Source organism: Salvelinus alpinus, chromosome 27, assembly GCF_045679555.1.
Source record: "Salvelinus alpinus chromosome 27, SLU_Salpinus.1, whole genome shotgun sequence".
Lineage (NCBI taxonomy): Eukaryota > Metazoa > Chordata > Actinopteri > Salmoniformes > Salmonidae > Salvelinus > Salvelinus alpinus.
Window position 1 is genome coordinate 25,634,463 of NC_092112.1, and position 26,092 is coordinate 25,660,554.

The window sequence follows — 26,092 nt, forward strand, 5'->3', positions numbered from 1 at the left end:
ACCAAGCCCTCTTGGAAAGTTGTTTCGGTGAGCCTTTCCTGTGGGCCACTTGTACAGTACACGCTCTGATTGTCCACCAGAGGTCACAATGTCCTTCTTAGTTGTCCAGTGTCCAATGGGCTGTTTCCTAAGAACAGCCGTACCAGTGATTGTCTGGAACAGCCGTACCAGTGATTGTCTGAGAGGGGAGTTTTCTTCTCCTCTTCCTTGGGTAGATAGTCAAAGTTCCAAACCACTTTACACACACATTTGCAGACTGGCGGTGTCCTGGTCTGGTAAGTTCATTTTCTTCACCTCGTGTTGAGAGTTTCAGAGTTTCTAACCATTTCAACATGTGGACCATGGTCTCACGTCTTTCTGGTCTAATATGTTACTTCTTAGCCGGCCCTTTTAAGCACTCTGGCCAAAGGGGACGGCTCCATCCGTCTGACAGCCTCTTCTGACCTCACTCGGGGTGTGGCTACTTAATGTGCAAAGGATATGATTAGAAGTTATCTCTTATGACTCCTAAAATCACATTCCTATCTTAACAGAAATATCTTCATAATGTTTCATATCCTATGCACAACGTATTGGATGGAAACGTGACATATAAAGGGGGTATTCATTCCAAGTTACAGTATTTGGTACATGCAGTTTTTAATAACATCACAAAATGAAATGCAATATGACATTTGTTTTCTACATCTCCCCACTGACCATTTCCCACATTCTTTATGATAGAACTATTGTTTCATTATCCACTTTTTGAACGTTAGAGTTTTTGGGCGGCAAAAGTTCAGTCTTCTGGAGACGAAGACATTCCTTTGGTTGATACTAAGGAGCAAGAGTTCTCTGCTGCATAGAATTTACGACCAGTGTGTGAAGATGTCAAAACCCCCACAGTCCCCCCCCCCCCCCCCTTTGTGTGTGGGTGGGAGAGGGTCTGGTGATTGTCAGCCATTGCCAAGCTGATCTGACCCATTGTGATCCTCACGTGCAGTCATGACAGTTGTTTTGGGGGTTTCCTCCAAAGGTTTCCTTTGAGCCAAAGCCGAAGGGATCATGCCCAGGGGGCCAGGGTTCTGGCCTGGAAGCACGCTTTCCACTGTACTCACTTTCGGTAATGCAATTTAGATGAAGCCGAGGCCAAAAGGACAATCCCATAGATGGCCCCACAGAGAAGTACAATTTAAAAATTCCTAAAATGACACTTTCGTTATCACCTTTGTGACAAAAATATTCATTGAATTATTCCAGTAATTGTCTTCAAGGCCATTTTTTTGTCTGCCATGCTTTTGGATGACGTGACGATGTCATCACTGCTCGCGCTTGCTACAGTGCGCACTGAGCGCTAGTGCGCAGGCATTATCGGCTCTGTAAAGCAGATGGCAGCGACCACGAAACAGGGTATGTGAACGTGAGTAGATTACGTTAAAAAACAACGGGCGTCCATCTAGGAAGCAGTCTCCAGTTCTTTTATACCTCAATGATCATGCCTCATCTTTTGGAGGTGGATGCAGATTGTATGGTGCTCCACAACAACACTCTTGGACTGTAATTAAAGTCGATAATCGACATTGCTGCTCAGGAACTCCTTCCGTTTATCCAAATGTAATGGCAGGCCTCCCGAGTGTCACAACCGGCCGTGATTGGGAGACCCTAGGGCAGCGCACAATTGGCCCAGTGTCGTCAGGGTTAGGGGAGGGTTTGGCTGGGGGGGCTTTACTTGGCTCATCGCTCTCTTGTGGCGGGCAGGCGCCTGCAGGCTGACCTCGGTCGTCAGTTGAACGCTGTTTCCTCCGACACATTGGTGCGGCTGGCTTCCAGGTCAAGAGGGTGGGTGTTAAGAAGCACAGTTTGATGGGTCATGTTTCGGAGGACGCATGACTCGACCTTCGCCTACCCTTTGGGCAGTTGCAGCGATGAGTCAAGATTGAAATTGGTGAGAAAAATAAATACATCTTTTTTAATGGCAACATTTTACTGAAAATTATATTATCGTAATTTGTCGTGAAGAGTTCATCATCAAACGGCGGGAAATTAGCTAGCTAGGTAGGCCTCATTCCCTTCCTTGATTGGTGCGAGGCAAGCCGCAAAAAGTGTGCTGCTTGTTAGGGTGGCGGCGCAATAGCGGGTGAAAGTAGTCTTCTTCTTCTAGTGGATTTTTAAGTGTATTGATGCCTTTCACAGGTACTGTATGAGTGCAAGACACACTCAGATGAACAAAAATATATATTGGATGAAACCAAAAAAACTAAAACCCACCCTAAATTACATAATCATCACCCACCCCTATCCCACTATCCATAATACAGATAGATCAGGTTGGATTAATCCTTCCTCGGGCCTGGGAGACCGGCACTTCTACTGGCAACATTTCCTGTAGGTTCACAGATATGCTTCCATAAAAATTTCAGCTGCTTTCACAACAATGCCGATTTTCTGTGGCCTGTGTTCTACTTGCACAGCACAATTCACAACCATCGTGATGAAGCCAGGAACCTAGATTTGTCAAAGCACATTTTCTGGGGACCACAAGTTGTAATGGGAACATTCACTGTTGCCGTTGGTCCTTCTGTAACAGCGGCGGGGAGAGCATTCCCTCCCAGTCCACCCCAACCTTTTTCACTGCACTGCATACCTAATGTAAAACCCTGTCCTATTCTGACTTTAGTTACCTGTATCTGTTTCACTTTTACCGGGCACTCTGAAGACCTGGCTTCATGATTACCTTTGGAGTTACTACACTGACTGGGTTTGTCCTCCAGGCATGTCTCCACGAAATGAAAAGCCTCACATCTGGCACATCTAGGCTGCTCCTTCCTACGAACTGATGGTACATGACCAAATATCTGGCAGCGAAATCCCTGCAACACAGTAGGCATGAATGCTTTAACTGGGTAGATAACATATCATAACATTGCCCGAGAAGGGAGAAACTCCAAATCAAAACATTATACGTGTCAAACAACCCCATGATTTACTTTTTTTTCCTTCAACCGTACTTCAATCAACAAAGAATCATCGTGGACAGGTCTTCCCACTTTTCAGACACCGATGCCGCTCCTTAATTTAATACTTCATCCTCATTCTCTTCAACTCCTTCAAACTCTGTGTTAATCCCTCCATGGTCACTATTAACAAGAGGAAAAAAGTACTCAGCATCAGTCGTTTTTTAAATATTTGCGAGGACCACGTTTAAATTTGGAAGACTATATTCGAGAGATGCAGGTTTGAGCTTGCTTGGCGCCATTCTTCCTCCACTTTAGGATTCTCAACCTGGGGTTTATTCATTAGTCGGATTCCGTAGCAAAACATTTCATCTGATGCAAAAAATAACCCGTATACCGTTTACTCTAGGAAGCAAACGGAACAGAATAGGGAGGGACCTATTCGTCCAATAGAAACTCTAGTTTTTGTTACAAAATGTTTTCTTTTTGGAGTAATCCGACTAATGAATACGACTCTGGAAAAAAGACACAGGAAATTCGACATTTCGATAGCATTGCAAAAATAAGATTGCGGTGGATCTGGAGAAAAGGAAAGATGAAAGATACTTTTAACCAACTCCTCCTTCCATCTGTGGAAAGCCCTTGTAAATACCCTGATCATTTGCCACTGGAGAAGGCCAAAACATGGCAGACAAAACATTATACCCCAACTGCATGCGAAGGGGCTCCAATCCACAAAGTAAACAAAGATGGCAGCCACACTATTTCTGTAAAAAAATAAGATGAAGTAAAGAACACTGTCAAACCTTCATTTGTAAAAAAAGAAGTAGCAGCCTTGTTTCACTAAACATTGTTTGCTCTTTAATTACTGTAATTTGTTTGAGACTGCATGTCAGATGATTCAAGTGAAACTGATTGGCCTCATGTTGTCTTACCTTTGAGGATGGTAACAGGAATTGGACTGGTGTGTGATCTTGTGCATGTATTTCATGCAGCGTGTGCATTTGACTGTTTTATCACAAACTCTCACACTTGCAGGATGTGTGCCCTCTTTCTGTGTGGATTGTCAGGCCTTCCTCTGTAACAGCGGGTCTGTAAAAAACATGTTCATTTCTTCAGGAGAAACTGGAAGGACATGACAAGTCTACACATGGTTTGTTTTGTGTGTGTGTGTGTGTGTGTGTGTGTGTGTGTGTGTGTGTGTGTGTGTGTGTGTGTGTGTGTGTGTGTGTGTGTGTGTGTGTGTGTGTGTGTGTGTGTGTGTGTGTGTGTGTGTGTGTGTGTGTGTGTGTGTGTGTGTGTGTACTGTGCCCGCAAGTGTGTGTTTTGCTTTCCTATTGCTTGTGGCATGTTGAACACTCATAATGGGTTGCCAAAAGCCGTTTCACACTCTATGTTAAATTTCACGCTCGAGATCCCTTCACCCGGTGCCGCTCCTGTTTAATCTCAAACCAGCAAAAAAACTCCAGGATTCTCCAAAGCCTAAAGAGTAGAGGACCAAGGACGGCTATCTTGAAGTGTTTTCAAAGAGCGATTGTGTCTTTTGAGGGAGCACTGGTGTGTGTGGGGGAATGGTATGAAATTAAACTAAACAAGGTGAAGGAGGAAGAAGCTGGGGCTCAACCCGTTCCACCATGTCCCTCACATTGAAAAGCACTTCTCTCAGGCTGTGGCCCCTCCTAGGGTGGCAACACAGTCGCCCTTGTAAATACAGTAATTCCCCCCTGGTAGAGATGTTGCCAGGCAACAAGCTACCATTAGCACCCCCATGACCTTGGGGTTGACCCCTTGACCCCCAGTAGGGTGGTGTGATGTGTGTGTGTGTGTGTGTGTGTGTGTGTGTGTGTGTGTGTGTGTGTGTGTGGACGTGTTTAACTATTCTTGTGGGGACCAGAAGTCCCTACAAGAATAGTAAACAAAGTAAAAATTGACCAACTGGGGACATTTTGTTAGTCCCCACAAGGTCAAATGCTATTTCTAGGGGGTTTAGGGTTAAGGTTAGAATTAGTGTTAGGGTTAGAATTAAGTTAAATATTAAGGTTAGGAGCTAGGGTTAGTTGTAGGGTTAGGGTTAGGAGTTAGGTTTAGGGTTAGGATAAAGTTTAGGTTTTTGGGTTAGGGTTAGGGTTAGGGTTAAGGTTAGGGTTAGGGTTAGGGTAAGAGTACGGGTTAGGATTAGGGTTAGGTTTAGGGTTAGGGAAAATAGGATTTTAAATGGGACTGAATTGTATGTCCCCACAAGGTTAGCTGTACAAGACTGTGTGTGTGTGTGTGTGTGTGTGTGTGTGTGTGTGTGTGTGTGTGTGTGTGTGTGTGTGTGTGTGTGTGTGTGTGTGTGTGTGTGTGTGTGTGTGTGTGTGTGTGTGTGTGTGTGTGTGTGTGTGTGTGTGTGTGTGTGTGTGTGTGTGTGTGTGTGTGTGTGTGTGTGTGTGTGTGTGTGTTATAGCATGCGATGACGACTGTTCTGGGCTCCTCATTAGTGATATGCAAAGATTGCATCAAATCATCACCAGTATCAACCTCACCACCCCTCTACCACTGCCATACAAAGTCCTCTACCAGTTTGAGAACATGACAGAGTAACTCAAGGTGAATAGAAGGCTCCCAAACACTTCCCTTAGTGTTCTCTCCAAAGAGAGTACTACATTATTTCTATATAAAACAATTATATGATTATTAGATTTTAAAGATAAAGATTCTAAGCTGATATTTTAAAAATATTACTTGGATTTTGCTAAGATGAACAGAATCAGTTGTGATTAAGTTACCCACCTGGACAAGGTGCTGGGTTAATATCTCTCAGCTGTTAGTGTCTCTGTGGGAGATGTAGAGCCCGTAACACACCGCGGCTTCAAACACTCCTCAAATCCCCTCCAGACGACACCATAGCTCCACTCCATTTAGCCACCTCTCCCTCTCCTGCAAGACCAAAGACACAATCACCACAGTCTGTAGCAGTAATATATTACACACACAGCAGCCTTTAAACGTATTGATAACAAGCGGTTTTGATAACAAGAGTGAATTTTCCCCAAATCCTCGGAAAGCAGAGGAGATGGAACTGGAGATATAAGACACAACAAAGATGCAGATTATTACTAAAGGGCATCCTGAGGGGGGCCAATGAAGACATCACTTGATTGCTCCCCTCTTGTGGAAAGCCAGATCATTGGCTCAGGCTGGGCTTTTAGAGTCCACTGAGCTAGATGCCCTTTTGCAGTCGCTGGTGCTCTGCTGCTTGTAAGTCTGTGAGGAGATATATGGCAGGGGGACCACTGGCATAACACTGATGAATTGGGCTGGGGTGCAAGTTAAATACAGGGAATCAAGGGTCTGCTCACACACACCTCGCCTGCCAGACCTGTGGTGATTTAATGGTAGATGACCTTTCGGCACAGTGCCCCACTCTGACTCTCTCCCCTCTGCGTGTGTATGTGTGTGTCTCCCCCACAGCACATGTTCTCGCCACAGAATTCGCTGGAGAGGCGCCTGCAGCTGGCCGGCAGTAACCTAGGCAGCCTGGTGACAACCTACTGGTCAAATAGCCCTTGCACAGCCTGGAGGTGTGTTTTGGGTTATTGTTCTGTTAAAAAACAAATGATAGTCCCAATAAGCGCAAACCAGATAGGATGGCGTATCGCTGCAGAATGCTTTGGTAGCCATGCTGGTTAAGTGTGCCTTGAATTTTAAATAAATCACTGACAGTGTCACCAGCAAAGCACCCCCACATCATCACACCTCCTCCTCCGTGCTTCACGGTGGGAACCACACATGCAGAGATCATTCGTTCACCTACTCTGCATCTCACAAAGACACGGCGGTTGGAACCAAAAATCTCAAATTTGGACTCATCAGACCAAAGAACAGATTTCCACCGGTCTAATGTCCATTAGTTGTGTTTCTTGGCCCAAGCAAGTCTCTTCTTATTGGTGTCCTTTAGTAGTGGTTTCTTTACAGCAATGCGACCATGAAGGCCTGATTCACGCAATCTCCTCTGAACAGTTGATTTTGAGATGTGTCTTTTACTTGAACTCTATGAAGCATTTATTTTTTGGGGCATCAATCTGAGGTGCAGTTAACTCTAATGAACCTATCCTCTGCAGGTAACTCTGGGTCTTCCTTTCCTGTGGCGGTCCTCATGAGAGCCAGTATCATCATGGCGCTTGAGGGTTTTGCGACTGCATTTGAAGAAACTTTCAAAGTTCTTGGAATGTTCCGTATTTACTGACCTTCATGTCTTAAATAATGGACTGTCGTTTCTCTTTGCTTTCTTTGAGCTGTTCTTGCCATAATATGGACTTGTTTTTTTTACCAAATAGAGCTATCTTCTGTATATCACCCCTACCTTGTCACAACACAACTGAGTGGCTCAAACACATCAAGAAGGAAAGAAATTCCACAAATTAACTTTTAACAAGGCACACCTGTTAATTGAAATGCATTCCAGGGGACTACCTCATGAAGCTGGTTGAGAGAATGCCAAGAGTGTGCAAAGCTGTCATCAAGGCAAAGGGTGGCTACTTTGATGAATTTCATATATAAAATATATTTTGATTTGTTTAACACTTTGTTGGTTACTACATGATTCTATATGTGTTATTTCATAGTTTTGAAGTCTGCACTATTATTCTACAAGGTAGAAAATAGTAAAAATAAAGAAAAACCCTGGAATGAGTAGGTGTGTCCAAACTTTTGACTGGTACTGTAGAATGTTCTGTTGCAGAAAGATCTTTGGATAAAGCTCTGTTACCAAAACAACCCACTGTCCATAAGACATCTCTACTTCTCATTTCTCTGACAAGAAAACACATTCTGACATTGATATTTAATCAAGACCAGTCTGTAAGGTTGTTTGATTTAGTCCCAGTCTGTTACGTAAGCACAGCTAGTCCATTTTGTGATTCACTCATTCTATAGTCCTGACCTTGTTGTTTTGTTCCTCGCTGCAAAACAAAGATTTATCTTTTCTTTTGAAGCCTTGGTTATTGTAAGAAATCCATATATTTTCATTGACATTGGTTCTTTGTGTATGTCCTAGGTTGTCTCTTTTGATTCGAACACACAGTCAGGAACAGTACTTAGCTATTGACCTTGATATAGCATTTATGAATGGTCTAAATCAACTCTGACTGCTAGTTATGAACTCGATTTTTTGGACCAGTCACTTTGAGGCTGTCCCTTAGACCATTGGGGGCCACAGGATTCCGGATTGGAAACATGCAGTTAACACACTAGGCACAATTTCAAATAAAATAAAATCAAGTTGTAATAGTCACATGCGCCAAATACAACAGGCGAGCAAACAGACGACGATGCTGAGAGAATCCACAAAAGAGCCAAAGACCTGGAACTATTCGTCAAGAACAACCTACTGGCTGCAGAAGGTACAGTACATTTGTCTACATTCATATAAGATAAGATTCTCCCATAAACTAGTACATCTAAATGACATTCCTGCTGTAATGCTGCAGAGCACTGATTGAGTGTCATAAAGGCCAGAGCGTCAGGATGTTGTGGAAATCAGTGTCTGGGCTCAGTGCTGTGTCCTCTGCTCTGTGATTAGACGCCATTGTTTTGTAACATTTTATACTGGGTTGAAATTGGAAGATGATTCTGTTAATAAAGGGCCTGGTCGGTGTAGAGCGCTGAAGCGGTGTTGCCATGTAAAGGCCTAATTAATAGGGATGGAGGATGGGGTCTGGAGAAGGCGGTATAATCAGTTGTGGGCTGGCACGTTGTGGCTTCTCACCGTGGGTGACATGATTAGTGTCAGCAGGGAACCTTTCTCCCATAGCCTCGCCAACATGGACCATCCCTGCTACAGTTGAAGTCAGAAGTTTACATATACCTTAGCCAAATACATTTAAACTCAGTTTTTTCACAATTCCTGACATTTAATCCTAGTAAAAATGCCCTGTCTTAGGTCAGTTAGGATCACCACTTTATTTTAAGAATATGAAATGTCAAAATAATAGCAGAGAGAATGATTTATTTCAGCTTTGATTTCTTTCACCACATTCCCAGTGGGTCAGAAGTTTACATACACTCAATTAGTATTTGGTAGCATTGCCATTAAATTATTTAACTTGGGTCAAACGTTTTGGTTAGCCTCCCACAAGCTTCCCACAATAAGTTGGGTGAATTTTGGCCCATTCCTCCTGACAGAGCTGGTGTAACTGAGTCAGATTTTTAGGCCTCCTTGCTTGCACACGCTTTTTCAGTTCTGCCCACAAATGATCTATAGGATTGAGGTCAGGGCTTTGTGATGGCCACTCCAATACCTTGACTTTGTTGTCCTTAAGCCATTTTGCCACAACTTTGGGTGTATGCTTGGGGTCATTGACCATTTGGAAGACCCATTTGCGACCAAACTTTAACTTCGTGACTGATGTCTTGAGATGTTGCTTCAATATATCCACATCATTTTCATTCCTCATTATGCTATCTATTTTGTGAAGTGCACCAGTCCCTCCTGCAGCAAAGCACCCCCACAACATGATAATGCCACCCCCGTGCTTCACGGTAGGGATGGTGTTCTTCGGCTTGCAAGCGTCCCCCCTTTTCCTCCAAACATAACGATGGTCGTTATGGCCAAACAGCTCTATTTTTGTTTCATCAAACCAAAGAAAATGTCTCCAAAAAGTACAATCTTTGTCCCCATGTGCAGTTGCAAACCGTAGTCTGGCTTTTTTATGGCGGTTTTGGAGCAGTGGCTTCTTCCTTGCTGAGCGGCCTTTCAGGTTATGTCGAAATAGGATTTGTTTTACTGTGAATATAGATACTTTTGTACCTGTTTCCTCCAGCATCTTCACAAGGTCCTTTGCTGTTGTTCTGGGATTGATTTGCACTTTTCACATCAAAGTACGTTCATCTCTAGGAGACAGAACGCGTCTCTTTTTTGAGCGGTATGACGGCTGGTGGTCACATGGTGTTCATAGTTGCGTACAATCGTTTGTAGAGATGAACATGGTACCTTCAGGCATTTGGAAATTTCTCCCAAGGATGAACCAGACTTGTGGAGGTCTACAAGTTTTTTTCTGAGGTCTTGGCTGATTTCTTTTGATTTTCCCATGATGTCAAGCCAAGAGGCACTGAGTTTGAAGGTAGGCCTTGAAATACACCCACAGGTACACCTCCAATTGACTCAAATGTTGTCAATTAGCCTATCAGAAGCTTCTAAAGCCATGGCATCGTTTTCTGGAATTTTCCAAGCTGTTTAAAACCACAGTCAACTTAGTGTATGTAAACTTCTGACCCCCTGGAATTGTGATACAGTGAATTGTAAGTGAAATAATCTGTCTGTAAACAATTGTTGGAAAAATGACTTGTGTCATGCACAAAGTAGATGTCCTAACCGACATACCAAATCTATAGTTTGTTAACAGGAAATGTGTGGAGTGGTTGAAAAACTAGTTTTAATGACTCCAACCTAAGTGTATGTAAACTTCCGACGTCAACTGTACATGCAGGTGGGACTGGCACTGCCAGAAACATACGGCACAGACACGCGCATGCGAAGATACACAGACACACATGCGCACACATTCAAAGGAATGCACACAAAAACCACATGCACACACAAACACACACACTGTCAAAGGAACGCAAACACACACACAAACTTTCACTGAACCTCAAACACAGTGTCTAATCCATTAGAGGATTGGATTGGTTTAAATGGGCTATTTACATGTCTACTGATTGTAGGCAATGACTGACTTCAGTGATGCCATCCTCATTTACATAAAAATAGTATTTTCTGAAAGATTTCCAAAAAAGAACACACTCAAAGTGGGATGCACAGAGCATGTCTCCCTTGACTTCCTCACAGAGCATGTCTCCCTTGACTTCCTCACAGAGCATGTCTCCCTTGACTTCCTCACAGAGCATGTCTCCCTTGACTTCCTCACAGAGCATGTCTCCCTTGACTTCCTCACAGAGCATGTCTCCCTTGACTTCCTCACAGAGCATGTCTCCCTTGACTTCCTCACAGAGCATGTCTCCCTTGACTTCCTCACAGAGCATGTCTCCCTTGACTTCCTCACAGAGCATGTCTCCCTTGACTTCCTCACAGAGCATGTCTCCCTTGACTTCCTCACAGAGCATGTCTCCCTTGACTTCCTCACAGAGCATGTCTCCCTTGACTTCCTCACAGAGCATGTCTCCCTTGACTTCCTCACAGAGCATGTCTCCCTTGACTTCCTCACAGAGCATGTCTCCCTTGACTTCCTCACAGAGATTCATGATCACATAGAGTTTCTTGTAAAAGCATTAAGGAGGAGATTGGACTGTTTTTTCATGCTGATGTCTTCGTAAAGGAGACAATCTGATTATGCAATCCAACAAACATTTAAGTGTTTAATTGCCTTTGAAACATGCTATGTAATTATTCCGCGCCGGGGTCCTTTAATAGGTATATATTTTGTCTTTGTAATCACATTAAGTGTTTACGTTTGAACTGTTCAGGAATGTAAGGAATGCATCCAATTAAGCATCATTTTCAATTTGATGATTTATATTCAAATTAGAACCCAATTGGAGCAACTTCTCTCTCCGTTTCCTTTGAACTGATTGGGTTTAGATTTCAAAGACCACATTCATTTGATTACAGTACATTGGTCTGCCAAGCAGAATTTGAATGTCTTTGAATCAACTTATAAGAAGCCTCCATCGCCATTGAATGGAAAGTAAAAAGTGCTTTTGTTGTGATCCACTTTGTTCTGCCTTGCCTTTGAGCAACTCATCTAATCTGGGCGCTCGCTAGCTGCTTCTGTAGCTCATCCCTCTGTGCTCTACGAACACACATACAAAGGCTTGGCTGCATGCAAATAACACGCATACGAAGATGAGCACTTTGCTGATGATGGCGTCTAGTGTAGTGTAGTAATACACACTTCCTGTACTAACTAACTGGCCCTTGGGTGGTTTAGAGGCCAGTGTGGATTCGGCATGTTTCTTTTTACGTTAGCAGCATAGCAAACAGATGCACAGCCCTCTCAGATCCCCTCTCGCTCTCGCTCTCTCTCTCTCTCTCTCTCTCTCTCTCTCTCTCTCTCTCTCTCTCTCTCTCTCTCTCTCTCTCTCTCTCTCTCTCTCTCTCTCTCTCTCTCCCCTCTCACTCTCTCTCTATCTCCTCTCTCCTCTCTCCTCTCTCCTCTCTCTCTCTCTCCCCCTCTCTCTCTCTCTCTTTCTATAATGGTCATCATGGCAGCAGCAGGATAAAAACCTGGGTTTTGATGAGAGGAGACATGTATCAAACACTGTTTGATTTATAACACAATCTGTTCTCAGCCTTTCAGCTAGAGGTGACAGTATAGGACAGAGTGTCAGGAGATAGAAAATTGTGCCTTACGGCAGTGTGTGTGCGTGTTCCTGCGTTCGTGTAAAAATTACAATGACTTCCCCATGTCCTCTATCCTCCAGCTCTGAAAGTCAAGGCTAAAGAGCTGAATGAGACTCTGGGCAGGAACGGAGCTCCAGAGAAGAGCCTGAATGAGATGCACCAGGAGATTGAGACCATGGTAGCCGAGCTCCGCAAACGCCAGCTGGGAGGCAAGAACCACATCTCAGAGGAGGAGCTGGGGTAAGGCATGACTGGTCAACCCCAGATACCAACCTCTAGTCAACATCAGATCACAGACTATAATGTCAGTCTATTATGGTTCACACAGGGATGGGACTAGTGTATCCAAGCATAGCAGCACACCACAGGAGGTTGGTGGCACCTTAATTGGGGAGGACGGGCCTGTGGTAATGGCTGGCGCGGAATTAGTGTAATGGTATCAAACATGGATTATATGTGTTTGATGCCATTCCATTTGCTCCGTTCCAGACATTATTATGAGCCGTCCTCCCCTCAACAGCCTCCACTGCAGCACACAGGTCACACCACATATGCAGCACACAGGTCACACCACACACCTCATATTTTTAGGAAGGTATCCCCTGCTTTGCCTGGGCCACTTTAATCACAGCTAAATGAATGCTGTCATATAGTAAACAAAGAGGTGATCTATTTAAAAATATTTGTGTGCTGTAGTAATTTTTAATTTGCATATTTATTGATTCACTGTTTTTTATTTTTTTATATTCTACAAATAATTTCGCGGCCAAGCAAATCTCAACTGAATGAAGGAAGTTTACTTTTCTTATGTGAAACCTTAATGAACTAATTAAAAGTTGCCTGAGGTGTGTGTGTGAGGAATATTATTCATTCTAATCAAACCAGTTTACTCATGTTTCCTTCTGGCTGAGGCCTGGATGAGTCATGCAAAAAGAAAGAGGGACATCTAGTGGCTGGTCTGATCCACAGATGGAGGAGAAGAAGAAAGAAAGGAGAGAGAGAGAAAGAACATGTTCCTCTCCTCCTCACGGTATACAGTACTCTGATCTTCCCCTTTCTCTTTCCCCATCGCTCTCTCTTTATCTCTCTCTGTCTCTTTTTCTCCACCCCCTTCTCTTTCCCTCTCTTCTTCCCTCTCTCTTTCTCTCTCCCTCTCTCCCATCCTTCTCATTCCACCCCTCCATTCTCGCTCCCCAGACTGGCAGAGGCCCTGTACCAGAAGGTGAAGCGTCTCTTTGGGGACCCCCACCAGGCTACGGAGGACCTGAAGGCCAAGGTGACAGAGAAGGGTGACCACCGGGCCAAGCCGGACGAGGCCCAGGCCCTGCTGAAGGATGCCCAGGGGAAGAGCAGGGAGGCTGGGGCCCTGTCTGGACAGAACCAGCGCAACCTCACTGCCCTGGAGGTCAGCAGCTTGTACACATAGACACACACACGCAACCATACTCCTCCCATTTCACCCTTTTGATAATGGGTAGCGGTGTCTATTCACAGTTACGGTATATACACAGTTTTGTGTTGTAGTTTCTGTAAAGTTAGTTGGGCTGATTGTGTTGTCTGGTCTGCTTGCAGAGAAAGAGGGATTCTTTGAGCTCAGTGAAGAAAGGAACTGAAGACATGCTGGAAGACGGAGAGCGCATTCTGGCTGAAGCCAACGGGCTCTCAGACAACATCAATAAGGAGATTGAGGTAGTCTCTAGACACCACACACACACACGCATCTTAAACTCCAGTCAGGCCTGTCAAGCCCCCGTCATTGGGAGAGGAAGACACACTTTTACTCTGTTGGAATGCTTTTATGATGTCAGACAGATGTTGCCTGGAGCACTATTGGACTTGACCTTGCCATATTTGTACATATGTCCCACCTGCATCAAGCCAGGGGTTCAGCTTCATCTCTCTCCCTCTTTCTTTCTTTCTGTTTGTTTTTCTGTCTGTCTGTGTTGCTCTCCTGCTCTATTTGTCTTTCTGTCTGTCTCTCTCTCTTTCTCTTCCTCTTTCTCTCTCTATCTGTGTAGGATCTGTAGGAGATGGAGCGTGAGCTGGGTTCTCTCCATGAGCACCTGGACTACAGGGTGAGCCGTCTGACCAAGGGCCTGAGTGACAACACCCTGACTGACCTGCTGCAGGACGCTGAGAACCATGCTGCCCAGCTCAACGAGTCCTCTGGCATCCTGGACAGGTACGGGACAGGCAGACAGACACACATACATTAGACGGGTAGTACTTTTGTTTGCTGTACCTCTATTATAATGATATGGTGGATTGAATGTAATTGTTGTTCTTGAATATTATGTTCATGTGTTGGATGGTGTCCTAACCAAGTCTCTTGCTGCCTCCTCACAGCATCCTGGCGGAAGCCAAGAACCTGTCCTTTAACGCCGCGGCTGCGTTCAACGCATACAGCAACATCATCGAGGAGGCTGACAGAGGCAAAGCAGGCCAGGGAACGCGGGACAGAGGTCCTTCAGCTGGTGAGAGCATGCACACACACACACCTACGCACACATCACCCCTTTACCCTGTCTGTGTGTGTGTGTGTATGTGTGTGCGTGCGTGAGTGTAAGGATTCAAAGAGGAACCTCTGTCTCTAATGTGCTGAGCAGCAGAGATTTGGCGTTCAAACGTTTTTGCATTTCCTTATTCATTTCCATTTGTCACGCTGTGAGATCAAAGTCCCAGCGCTGTCGTCCTTATTATCGTGACTCTCCCTCATGCAGCAGGAGCCAGCGGAGGTGAAGAGAAACCTTTTCCCCCTCTCTTTCTTCTTCTCTTCTTCTCTCTAAAGGAGAGAGGGAGAGGCTCAGAAGTCACACCAATGTGGGAACATTGGTCCCCTCTGTGGAAAATCTCCTCAGGCCGTGTGTCCTCTGTTCAAAAACACTGCTTTATACTCCACACATTATTAATACAATGTTGAAAAAGACTACGGTCGTTTTCCAAACTGTGTTGGTATTTTTTTATTAATTGATGTACTTTAATATATTCAGTTATGATGAATACTCTAAGAAACAAAGACGTATTTACCTGGGGTTCTCTCTATGAGGAATTTGTAGTGTTTGCACATTGTGTAGTACCCAGGAGTACGTAGTACCACTGTATGTTTGTATGTACGTAGTACCACTGTATGTATGTATGTACGTAGTACCACTGTATGTTTCTTCCGTCACTGTAGAATGCATTATTCTGATAATCACACTTACATTCTTGGTGCACACACACACACACACACACACACACACACACACACACACACACACACACACACACACACACACACACACACACACACACACACACACACACACACACACACACACACACACACACACACACACACACACACACACACACACACACACACACAGGCCTCAGGACCTAAAGGCTCTTTGAAGAATAACGCCAAGAACTCTGTTCAGAGGAGCGTTCAACTGTGGAACGAAGCCAATAAGTTAAGGAGCGATGTGAACGGTAAACCCAGTCCCCCCCCCCATACAACACCCACCAACTGTGATGATAAACGGCAGAAATATTTAAAGGAACTGTGTTTTCTGAGGACTGTTTGCTAACCAAGCGGAGGGTGCGGTCTTTGTGTTTCAGAGAACGCTGAGAGGGTGGGCAGTCTCCAGGCCCGGGTGACAGCTGGTGGCTTGAAGAACAAGGGCTTACTGAAAGATCTCGACAATACATTAGGGAAGCTGAATGCAATCCCCAATGGTAAGCACACAAACAACACTATAAAATGACTTTTATTTTAAAGGAAGAAGTTAAATATTTCTCATTGATGTTGCTGGAGAAATGTATCAGGCTGAGCCCAGGATGTGGGACCAGAGCGGATGGATAGTAGTATAGTGGTGTAGGTATTAGGTTAGAGGACATCCTCAAATCAAATCACATTTTATTGGTCACATACTGTACCTGTATATGTGTTTAACAGATGTTATTGGTCACATACCTGTATACGTGTTTAGCAGATGTTATTGGTCACATACCTGTATACGTGTTAAACAGATGTTATTGGTCACATACCTGTATACGTGTTTAGCAGATGTTATTGGTCACATACCTGTATACGTGTTAAACAGATGTTATTGGTCACATACCTGTATACGTGTTTAGCAGATGTTATTGGTCACATACCTGTCTACATGTTTAACAGATGTTATTGCGGGTGTAGTGAAATGCTTATAGATCCAACATGACAGATGTCGAAGCAGCACAATCCAGGTTAAATATGGGAAGGTATCAGTCACTGAGGAAACTGACAGACAGGCTGTAGGGTGCAGTAGAAACATCTGAAAGGTGAGCAGCAGTTCACAGAAAGGTTTCTGTAAGTCATGTATGACTGACTACCTTCAATAGTCCGTACCATGTTGGATTACCGTTCTCTCTCTGATTTACAGTAAGACTTTGATTATTGCTTTCAAGATTAAATGAGTACATACTGTATCGTTCAGATACAGCAGCTAAGCTACAGGCCACCAAGTCCAAGGCAGGAGATGCCAACAACACAGCCAACAATGTGCTGGCCAGAATGAGAGACATGAACCTGTACCTGATGGGCCTGCAGAGGAACAACAGCAAGCTGGAGGACGACGTCAACAAGGCTAACAACATGATCCAGGATCCTGAGGAAAAACAGTAAGAGATCTTCTGGGTGTTGTAGTTCTTAAGGGTAGTCAAGCCTTAGCTACAGTATCTACTGTATATGAAATGATTGTCTGTGCCATATCATGAGCTGATTGACTCAAAATGCAAACTTGTATTACTCTGGCACGTTTGTCTCACACAATGACATTGTATAATTCTGTATCTCACATATTCTTTTCTTTCTGTCCAATTTTTCTTTTGAAACCCAACAGCTATAAGCATGTCAATAAGAAAGGAGGACCAAGGCACTCTTTATATAATTAATTAAAATGCCTTTATTTGTATGGCATGTTCAATAGAAACAAAGTTTTAAAAATCTGACGCGTTTCGGCTGCATGGCCTTCGTCAGGGCCTTCTTGAATGCATAGCAATCTTTCTTCTCATAACAGCTTTTAGCTCTTTACCTTTGATGCTTCTAAATAAGTGATTAAGATGCCGACATCTCTCCGCTGATCTCTGACTAATAGGCCTGGCTCACAGAAAGCAGTGGCTGTGAACGTGCTACAGTAGTTAATAAGGAAGAGGGATGTTTTTAGACTGGTGTGTGTGTGTGTGTGTGTGTGTGTGTGTGTGTGTGTGTGTGTGTGTGTGTGTGTGTGTGTGTGTGTGTGTGTGTGTGTGTGTGTGTGTGTGTGTGTGTGTGTGTGTGTGTGTGTGTGTGTGTGTGTGTGTGTGTGTGTGTGTGTGTGTGTGTGTGGTGTGGCGTGGCGTGGCGTGTGCGTCCTTACGCGCGTGTGTTTGTTTGTGCCTATGTGTGTGTGTTTCTGTCTGCCTGTGTGGGTGTGTGCTTGCGTGTGTGTGTCTGCTTCTGCATGCGTGGTGTGTGTGTGTGCCCGTGTGTGTCTATCAGTCCATGCAGCGAGGCCCAAGGTGAAGGACCTGAAAGACAAGGCAGACAGACTGATGGAGGAACTGAAGCCCATCCAGGAGCTACCGGACCACCTGAAGAAAAATATCTCCCAGATTAAAGAGTTGATCAACCAGGCGCGCAAGCAGGCCAACTCCGTGAGTCACACTCCTCCTCTCCATCCCTCTCTCTCGTTCTCAACTTCCCCTGTTTTCACAGCTGTAATCAGTGGCTTTTAAGATGGCCATTCTGCTAATTGTGCCATTGTGTCATCACAGAAATCACGATTCACAAATCTTTCTAGGAGAGTTCAGTCACACACAGTTGGTTCTTCCTAAAGTGATGAAAATGAAGTCACCTCCCTGTAAATCCATCCACCCAGCTTTACCCTGTGGTTCACATGCATTGCCACCATTTGAGTGAAGGCTCTGTTCAAAAAAGAAAAATTCAATCAATGTCAAGGCTTTTTTTTATAATTCTTTTTTACAAAAGTGTAAAATAAAATAAAAATTCTCTTGCCTCTAAAGGACCTTGTATTTTACTTCTGTCACTACACAATTGTGTTTTCCTGAGTGTTCCTTGGGCCTTGTCATTGGTATTAGCTTGAGAGCATGCTAGAAGAAAACATATCGGTGTTCCTGAGAGTAACATTTTCAGAATGGGATCATAACAGTTTGTAGCTAAAATCGGTCAGACTTTACAGCATACAATCATTGCTTTACAGACGTTACAAACACCGCTGTAGCTCAGCTTCCGTCCACCTCACAGACTAATAGCGGGCATCTATGGATTCAGTGGAAATAGACACATCGAATAGAAGATCCCTGAGCGTTCCTTGGGCTTTTTAAGTGCTCTCTGTCTGGTGATCTATGTGATGTCTCTCTCCACAGATGAAAGTGTCTGTGTCCTCCGGGGGAGACTGTGTCCGTGCATATGGACCAGAAATCAAGAAGGGTCGCTACAACACCATCAGTGTGAATGTGAGGACCACCTCCCCTGATAACCGACTCTTCTACCTGGGCAGTGCCAAATACGTGAGTCAGAGGACATAGCACCACACTGGGATGTTTGTCACCTTTTGTGTGTGTGTGTGTGTGTGTGTGTGTGTGTGTGTGTGTGTGTGTGTGTGTGTGTGTGTGTGTGTGTGTGTGTGTGTGTGTGTGTGTGTGTGTGTGTGTGTGTGTGTGTGTGTGTGTGTGTGTGTGTGTGTGTGTGTGTGTGTGTGTGTGTGTGTGTGTGTGTGTGTGTGTGTGTGTGGATACAATCCCCCAGTAAATCACTGAACCATAATAAGGGAAACCTCAGGGCAACAAATAATGTGTGTGAAACGTAACATATTAGGGCCATTTAGTGTTTAGATTTGGCTCATCTCTATTCTGGGATGTGTAATGTGTTGTTGGCCAATTCATTTGAAATCATTCCACCAGTGGTTACTTCCCAACATACTAGATAAATACCAATTATCTTAAAGTCAGAGAGAAAATAATAAAAGGTTATTTGTTTCCCTGTGTGATCCCCAGGAGAGAGTAGGTGATATTGCCTCTATGTACTGCAACAGCAGCCACAGCAATTAGCCGCCAGTTCAAACCGGACTATTTAATCTGTCTTCATCACTGATTTCCCTGGGGAAATCACACTACTGTTGTTCATCTCTTGATTTGCCTGTGATTCTTCCCCAGTATCTTATTCTAATGTGTCCTGCTCTGTTCTCCTGCACTGTGCTACCTACACTACACTACAGCAACCAAGAGAGACAGAATAGTAATGGACCTGTAATGTTATCAGATAGGAGATTGCAGTGCTGCATCTTATTGGCTCATCATTACCCGGAATGGGTAACGTGGAGTACCCTGACATGACTATAAACTACGGCAACTGGCATCGCATCGAGGCCTCACGGTAGAATACCATTGTTATTGATTTTCTATACCAGATATTTTTCAGAGCAAAGATTATACAGGGATAGAGAGATTTGTCTATCAGTTTATTTATTAATTCATTCATATTTTAGCATTGATTGTGCCAGGTAAGCTTATTATTCAAAGATCAGACTTCTCGTCTGATGTTTTCTGTTTTGGTCCCAGGAATGGAATTAATGGCACCATCTCTGTCCATGCACTGGAGGGTCCCAGAGCTGGCATCATGCCCACCTCTAAGAGTGGCACCTCCCCTGAAGGCTATACTATCCTGGATGTGGACCAGAATGCCTACCTGTTTGTCGGTTGCATGTTGGGCAGTGTGAAGGTAGCTGATATCACTTTGTCATACAGTAGTTTATCCCGGAGCCATTTAGTCATTTTTACCCGTTTCTATTTTGGTAGATGCAATTGTATTCACTATGCGTTTCGTTGTTTGTCCTGTAGAAAATGGACGCGGTCAAAACCATTACTTTCTCCCGGTGTATGGGAGTGACATACCTGGACAACAAACCTATCAGCCTGTGGAACTACAGAGAGAGAGAAGGAGACTGCAAAGGATGTGTGGTTTAATTAGGTCTGGTCTGTATGATCATATCACATTGAATACACTCTTATAGTGTATGGACTTGATTCACTTTTTTAAAAGATCTCATATACTTTCAGAAACCTTTCACTCTAAAGTTCACTATACAATCTTTGATGTACTAAAAGTTAACTTCCTCGACTAACCTGTACCCCCACACATTAACTCGGTTCTGGTACCTCCATGTGTATAGCCTCGTTATTTTATTGTGTTACTTTTTACTTTATTTTTTACTTTAGTTTATTTAGTAAATATTTTCTTAACTCTATTTCTTGATCTGCATTTTTAGTTAAAAGCTTGTGAGTAAGCATTTCACGGTAAGGTGAACTACACCTGTTGTATTTGGCACATGTGACAAATCAAATTTGATTTGATTTCGATTTGATTGTTGCTGAGTGTTTGGGTGTGTGTGCACCAGCCCCCAGCCATCAGACACGGAGGGGACGGTACAGTCTGATGGGGAGGGCTACGCTGCTGTGAGCCAGCCCACCAGATGGAACCTCAACTTCTCCACCGTCATGTTCAAGTTCCACTCCTTCTCCACCGACTCCATGCTCATGTACTTTGTCACTAAGGATACGGTAACCTCACTCATATACACACACCTGTATCTTAACGAGGACTGGCAAATTGTTGAACTTCAGTAGTAATGAAGACTATTAAATATGTGTTACATATAAAGCATTTATCAATATTGATCAATATACTCTCTCTCTCAGTCTCTCTCTCTCTCTCTCTCTCTCTCTTTCTCGCTCTCTCACTTTCTCTTCCCCTCTCTCCTGCTCTCTGAGACAGAAGGACTTTATGAGTGCTGAGTTGAGTGATGGTTGTGTGAAGGTGAGTTTTGACCTGGGCGCAGGCATCCGCTCGGTCTTCAGCATCAAGAGACAACGACGGCAGGTGGAAATCTTTCACTGTGGCCCGCATGAAGAAACAAGATGACACTCACACTCATCATAATACATACAGTAAAACATTTTACTCATGTTGATGTTTCTAGAGCCTGTGTACTTTAAAAAACATTTCCCTCAAGTTTACTTTTCTAGAGCCTGTGTAGTTTAAAGAACATTTCCCTCAAGTTGACGTTTCTAGAGCCTGTGTAGTTTAAAGAACATTTCCCTCAAGTTGATGTTTCTAGAGCCTGTGTAGTTTAAAGAACATTTCCCTCAAGTTGACGTTTCTAGAGCCTGTGTAGTTTAAAACCTCTACCGCTTCTCTCTCCCGGATCCGGGATCCTCCTCATCAAAAAAGCTGACTAGCATAGCCTAGCCTAACGGGACAGGGATATCATATAATATAATTTTCATGAAATCACAAGTCCAATACAGCAAATGAAAGATAAACATCTTGTGAATCCAGCCAATATTTCCGATTTTTTTAAGTGTTTTACAGCGAAAACACAATATAGAATTATATTAGCTTACCACAATAGCCAAACACACAAACGCATTTATTCACCGCAAAGGTAGCTTTCGCAAAAACCAGCAAAAGATATAAAATTAATCACTAACCTTTGGACAACTTCATCAGATGACAGTCTTATAGCATCATGTTATACAATACATTTATGTTTTCTTCTGCGGTAGCAGAGAGAACAGTCTATGATTATGGTGGCTGGAGTCTTTGAAAATTTGTAGGGCCTTCGTCTGACACCACCTGGTATAGAGGTCCTGGATGGGAGGAAGCTTGGCCCCAGTGATGTACTGGGCCGTACGAACTACCCTCTGTAGTGCCTTGTGGTCGGAGGCCGAGCAGTTGCCATATCAGGCAGTGACGCAACCTGTCAGGATGCTCTAGATGGGGCAGCTGTAGAGCTTTTTGAGGATCTGAGGACCCATGACAAACCTTTTCAGTCTCCTGAGGGGGAATAGGTTTTGTCGTGCGCTCTTCACGACTGTCTTGGTGTGCTTGGACAATGTTACTTCGTTGGTGATGTGGACACTAAGGAACATGAAGCTCTCAACCTGCTCCACTACAGCCCCGTCGATGAGAGTGGGGCATGCTCGGTCCTCCTTTTCCTGTAGTCCACAATCAATCTCTTGTCTTGATCACGTTGAGGGAGAGGTTGTTGTCCTGGCACCACACGGCCAGGTCTCTGACCTCCTCCCTATAGGCTGTCTCGTCATTGTTGGTGATCAGGCCTACCACTGCTGTGTCATCAGCAAACTTAATGATGGTGTTGGAGCCATGCCTGGCCATGCAGTCATGAGTGAACAGGGAGTACAGGAGGGGACTGAGCACGCACATCGGAGGGGCCCCCATGTCGAGGATCAGCATGGCGGATGTGTTGTTACCTACCCTTATCACCTGGGGACGGCCCGTAAGGATGTCCAGGATCCAGTTGCAGGGGGAGGTGTTTAGTCCCAGGGTCCTTAGCTTAGCGATACGCTTTGAGGGCACTATGATGTTGAACGCTGAGCTGTAGTCAATGAATAGCATTCTCACATAGGTGTTCCTTTTGTCCAGGTGTGAAAGGGCAGTGTGGAGTGCAATCTGTGGATCTGTTGGGGAGGTATGCAAATTGGATTGGGTCTAGGGTTTCTGTGTGAGCCATGACCAGCCTGTCAAAGCACTTCATGGCTACAGACGTGAGTGCTACGGGTCGGTAGTAATTTAGGCAGGTTACCTTAGTGTTCTTGGGCACAGAGACTATGGTGGTCTGCTTGAAACATGTTGGTATTACAGACTCGGACAGGGAGAGGTTGAAAATGTTAGTGAAGACACTTACCAGTTGGTCAGCGCATGCTCGGAGTACACGTCCTGGTAATCCATCTGGCCCTGCGGCCTTGTGAATGTTGACCTGTTTAAAGGTCTTACTCACATCGGCTGCGGAGAGCGTGATCACACAGTCATCCGGAACAGCTGATACTCTCATGCATGTTTCAGTGTTACGTGCCTCGAAGCGAGCATAGAGGTAATTTAGCTCGTCTGGTAGGCTCGTGTCACTTGGCAGCTCGCAGCTGTGCTTCGCTTTGTAGTCTGTAATAGTTTGCAAGCCCTGCCACATCCGACATGCGCCAGAACCGGTGTAGTACAATTCGATCTTAGCCCTGTATTGATGCTTTGCCTGTTTGATGGTTCGTCGGAGGGCATAGGGATTTCTTATTCGTTTCCGGGTTAGAGTCCCGCTCCTTGAAAGCGGCAGCTCTATCCTTTAGCTCAGTGTGGATGTTGCCTGTAATGCATAGCTTCTGATTGGTGTATGTACGTACACTCACTGTGGGGACGACGTCATCGATGCACTTATTGATGATGCCAGTGACTGATGTGGTGTACTCCACAATGCCATCGGAAGAATCCCGGAACATATTCCAGTCTGTGCTAGCAAATAGTCCTGTAGCTTACCATCTGCTTCATCTGACCACTTTTTTATTGACCGAGTCACTGTTTTTTTCTGCTTTAGTTTTAGCTTGTAAGCAGGAATCAGGAGGATAGAATTATGGTCAGATTTGCCAAATGGAGGATATTGTTGAACAAGCAAGTAATACCTTTACCCTTGTTGGTTTCCTCCCACCCCAGCTACGGTGGCCATCGTGGACATATACTCCAATGAAGAGAAGAGGAGAAGCTGGTTTTGTCATCTCAAGGCTCTGCCACTGGGCTAAACCTCAAGGAAGATGAGAGGATTTACTTTGGTGGTTTGCCAATCACCTCCACAGTAGGGCCTAATACTACTAATTCAGTTTTTATATACACACACACACACACACACACACACACACACACACACACACACACACACACACACACACACACACACACACACACACACACACACACACACACACACACACACACACACACACACACACACACACACACACACACACACACACACACTTCACTCTGGGTCTGCATACTGAACACTACCTTTGATCATCAATCTCACTTGGGTTAACATGTGTAAAGGTCTGTAAGAAATCCCAATATGGTCATTCGGAACTTTCTTCAACTAAAGTATACCTCGGATAGCTTTTGTTTACACCTCTGCTCCGTGTTTTGCTCAGACACTCAGTACTGTACATTCTGTTAGTGTTTGTTCCTGTTCTTCTCATATTGTCACGTTTGGCCATAAAGTTGAGGGTTGACAAGGCATATAGGTAGCCAGATTAACAGACGGACAAACAGACAAAGACTTGAGTGTCCATTAGAACACCTCTGTCTGCTGCCGGACCTTGAGTCAGTGTCACATTGTCGCTGGCCTCTCTGGTGTTAACTCTTTTGGAACTGTCACATAAACAGTAACAATAGGTTATGTAGATATGACCTTCACAGTCTTCGGCAGTATGAGAAGTATATTCTATAGGTCTTATAGAAGTGGTAACCCTTTTAAATCACACATGGAGAACTGAATATACTTTTTAAGTTTCTGTCTACGTGTGTCATACTTGTCTTAATATGCATATACTTGTATCTTTTGCTCCTACAGTATTAAAGCAAGGTAATATATGTACTGTTAAAGATTACTGTATCACCTTTTGCATGTACTTAGCATAGCCCATTACTCTCTAAAGCATCCCTGGTACCTTGGTTTTATCATACAAGTTACCATGCATTTACTTCACAAAAGTAGGCTTACTTAGCTCATTCTAAATAAGAATTTGATATTAAAACTTCTTATGGCTGCAATCCCGTTAACGGGATCGATATGACAACAGCCAGTGAAAGTGCAGGGCGCCAAATTCAAACAACAGAAATCTCATAATTAAAATTCCTCAAGCATACAAGTATTTCACACCATTTTAAAGATACACTTCTTTTTAATCCCACCACAGTGTCCGATTTCAAATAGGCTTTACAGCGAAAGCACCACAAACGATTATGTTAGGTCACCGCAAAATCACAGAAAAACACAGCCATTTTCCCAGCCAAAGACAGGAGTCACAAAAAGCAGAAATAGAGAAAATGAATCACTAACCTTTGATGATCTTCATCAGATGACACTCATAGGACTTCATGTTACACAATACATATATGTTTTGTTTGATAAAGTTCATATTTATATCCAAAAACCTCAGTTTACATTGGCGCCATGTTCAGAAATGCCTCCAAAATATCCGGAGAAATTGCAGAGAGCCACATCAAATAACAGAAATACTCATCATAAACTTTGATGAAAGATACATGTTTTACATAGAATTAATGATACACTTGTTCTTAATGCAACCGCTGTGTCAGATTTCAAAAAATCTTTACGGCAAAAGCACAATATTCAATCATCTGAGAACAGCGTTCAGCCACAAAAGGAAGCCATACAGTTACCCGCCAAATTGTGCAGTCAACAAAACTCATAAATAGCATTATAAATCTTCACTTACCTTTGCTGATCTTCGTCGGAATGCACTCCCAGGACTCCCACTTCCACAAGAAATGTTCGTTTTATTCAGTAATGTCCATAATTTATGTCCAAATAGCTATTTTTGTTAGCGTGTTTGGTAAACAAATTCAAAGTCAGGAAGCGCGTTCACTAAAAGCAGGCAAAATGTCAAAATGTTCTGTAACAGTCAGTAGAAACATGTCAAACGATGTATTGAATCAATGTTTAGGATGTTTTTAACATAAATCTTCAATAATGTTCCAGCCGGAGAATTCCATTGTCTTCAGAAGTGCGATGGAACAGAGCTCCCTCTCATGTGAACGCGCATGGTCAGAGCATGGTCAGCTAATGATAGACCTTACTCATTCCCGTCTCCTTCGGCCCCACTTCACAGTAGAAGCATCAGACAAGGTTCTACAGACTGTTGACATCTAGTGGAAGCCGTAGGAAGTGCAAACTGACCCATATCCCACTGTGTATTCTATGGGCGATGAGTTGAA

General features: G+C 43.9%; 1 pseudogene; it reads left to right on the plus strand.

Annotated features, from left to right (window-relative positions):
• The window catches only part of LOC139555854 (laminin subunit alpha-2-like), a 146,923-nt pseudogene that overhangs the window by 109,897 nt on the left and 10,934 nt on the right, over positions 1 to 26,092 (plus strand).